Source organism: Sinocyclocheilus grahami, unplaced genomic scaffold, assembly GCF_001515645.1.
Source record: "Sinocyclocheilus grahami isolate Dianchi unplaced genomic scaffold, SAMN03320097.WGS_v1.1 scaffold2699.1, whole genome shotgun sequence".
NCBI classification, from domain to species: Eukaryota; Metazoa; Chordata; class Actinopteri; order Cypriniformes; family Cyprinidae; genus Sinocyclocheilus; species Sinocyclocheilus grahami.
The window spans coordinates 18,618-21,209 of NW_015507877.1; the positions used below are offsets into that span (position 1 = coordinate 18,618).

Consider the following 2,592-nt stretch of genomic DNA (forward strand, 5'->3'; position numbering starts at 1 on the left):
TCACTGACGTAACGTTGAACGTGACTGACTGAATGGGAACTAGGATCACTTAGTTCCCAAGACATAAGTGGGAACTAAAAGTCTTTTCCAAATTCAGAACTATAGACAGTCACAAAGAATTGTTTATTACACAGAATATGTGCCAATATCACGGACCATAACTATGTCAACATCATTTGGCCATTGAGTGCCGTTTGGGCTCCTCCTCAATGCATCCTGAAAATGTTGTATATCTTGCACACATTCAGTCTGTTTTTCTTCATTAGTAACATGCAATTATATAGGAGGTTTTGAATTGTATTCAATTCAAAAATTCTTTCTTATCATGTAGACAACAGGTTAAGTAAAAATATGAATATGCAATATAGCACATATATTTGATGTTAAGTCGTGTGAGTGTCAGATGGCTGAGATCCTTGACAGGAAAGGTATGAGTACTCTGTTCTGCCAGATACACCTTTAATGATATTGCACCTTTAGTTATTTTTCTAGCTGACTAATGAGCTTATGGATGCCGAATGGTTATTCTGAGGTAAATGTACTGTTATAAATCTTCTAAAATATTATTTCATATATAGTTCTAATTTTTTAAGTTCTGTCATAACAATGTTGACTGATGTTTCAGAAAGCTTTATCTACTGACAAACAGGTGGCATTTTTAATTAGTTTTTTTTTTAAGTACATCAAGATTTTAAAACGCCATCACTCATCCATGCATGTGGAAAAATCTGACAAGACATGTTAGGGTGGAAAGAATGCTGAGATGACCAAATTTGGACAATTTCCTGAGTCGCTATATTTAATACTATAAATAAGGGAAGCACAGCATGGGTGGGTTAGACTATAAGGGCTTGTGTAGTGTTAGTGGTGATGGACTTTTTGAGAGACTCGGCTGATGATGCTGCAGGAAAGATAATTTCTGTGAGTATTACTTCTTGTAGTTTACTGGAGAATTATCGATGGAAGATACAGATTTGCATGTAGAACTTTATTTGTATTGTATGTTAGCCTATATATTGTCATGTTGTCCAGTCAAAAGCAAAACATATTTAACAAGGCTAAATATATATTAAGCACAATGTATAGTAAATGATAAACTCTAATATTTACTTTACTTAGATATCATTAGTTATCCTTACTTTGTTGATGTACTTACTAGGTTTTATTAAGCTACAGCTAATTTCAAGGTGAATAAAACAGTTTAGCCTACTTACTTAAAATAGCCTAATCAAGTAGCCACAAAGGAACCAATACACCAGGCAGCAGTGCACTAATATGTTGTTAATGTGCAACAAAACAACAGAAGAAATAAGGAAGGTTAGAGCATGCGAAACAAGCAACTTTTTGAATTTGTGCATGCTTGCTGACGTCCTTTGGCTCAGGTTAATTGAGGCTGAATTTGCTGAAGCTGCTGGGAAAAGAAGCAGAGAAACTGCTTTCATTTTTACCACTGGATAAAGATTGATTACGTCTATACAAGAATAATAAGGTAAGTTAACAAACATGAACAAAAAAAAATGGTGTAAATGCATATTTCTGTCTGCTGCCAATTTTAACTGACATACTCCCTGTTTACACCGGACGCGAGTGGCGAGGCGCGACACGACACAACACAACACAACACAACAAAAGCCAATAGAACCCGTTATAATCGGTGATTCTATTCACACTAGATGCGGGTATTTGCAACGCTCGCTTTGTCGCGTCCAGTGCCGGAGAGCTTTTACATGGCACGATGTTGCATCAGGTGTAGAAGTTAACAGGCAAAGATCTTATCTGTTCTGCTGTTAGAACTTGTGGCATATTTTGGCAAATGAAATGCTTTTTTTACTGTCTCAAATTTAAAACTTTGTAGCAAGTTTTCTATTTTGCCCCGAGTTGATGCAACAAATGCATAATGGTTTTAAGTTTAAAAAAAATTTACAACATGGAAATTCCAAGGTTCAAGAGCATGCTAAAAATCGCCAAAATGACTCTCATCAGGTTTTGAAATCAATCTTTAGGTGCCACTGATAGAATTAACTGTTTATGGTAATCTTTTGCAGTGTTCCCTCTATAATTTTATAACACTGGGATGCGTTTGTCACTTTTTGGGTAAAGTTATTTTTCAATTTGCAGTTTTATTGTCAATATATTTTTAAAACATCACAATCATAGTCATTACATGATTACACCTCTGAGGTTTAAACTTAATGAGCTCTTTGTCTTGCAGTAATTGTTATTTCTTTGCTGTGTTGGAACACTTATTGCAGTAATACAGAGAAAATGCTGTTATTATGAATTGGTTTTATGACTAAGGCCCAGGGGCGCCGCTAAGGGGGGGGGGGTTAGGGGGATTCTAAGGGCCCACGCACTTTTGGGGCCCCCAGAGATCTGTTTTATTAGTAGTAACAGTAGTAGTAGTATTGTAATGGAAATTGTAAATGTATCTACCAAAGAGTTACAAATAAAACAAAAATACGGCTTACTTCTGCATTTCCAGCAAAATTATCTCCCACATTCACTGCATGGTTTCGTCCCATCCTACGTAGCCTAGAGCAGAGCCATAGAGAGAGAGAGAGTTGCGACAACTCCGTTCACTCCAATGGACCA

General features: G+C 36.3%; 1 protein-coding gene across 2 annotated transcripts in view; it reads left to right on the forward strand.

Annotated features, from left to right (window-relative positions):
* The first annotated feature begins 813 nt into the window (after nt 1-813).
* Nucleotides 814-2,592, forward strand: part of LOC107575535 (sialidase-4-like) — a 6,609-nt gene continuing 4,830 nt past the window's right edge. For both annotated transcript variants that reach the window (XM_016261897.1, XM_016261898.1), the window contains exons 1-2: nt 814-921; nt 1,383-1,489. The gene's annotated coding sequence lies outside the window, so the exon portion shown is untranslated. The remainder of the gene's footprint in view (nt 922-1,382; nt 1,490-2,592) is intronic.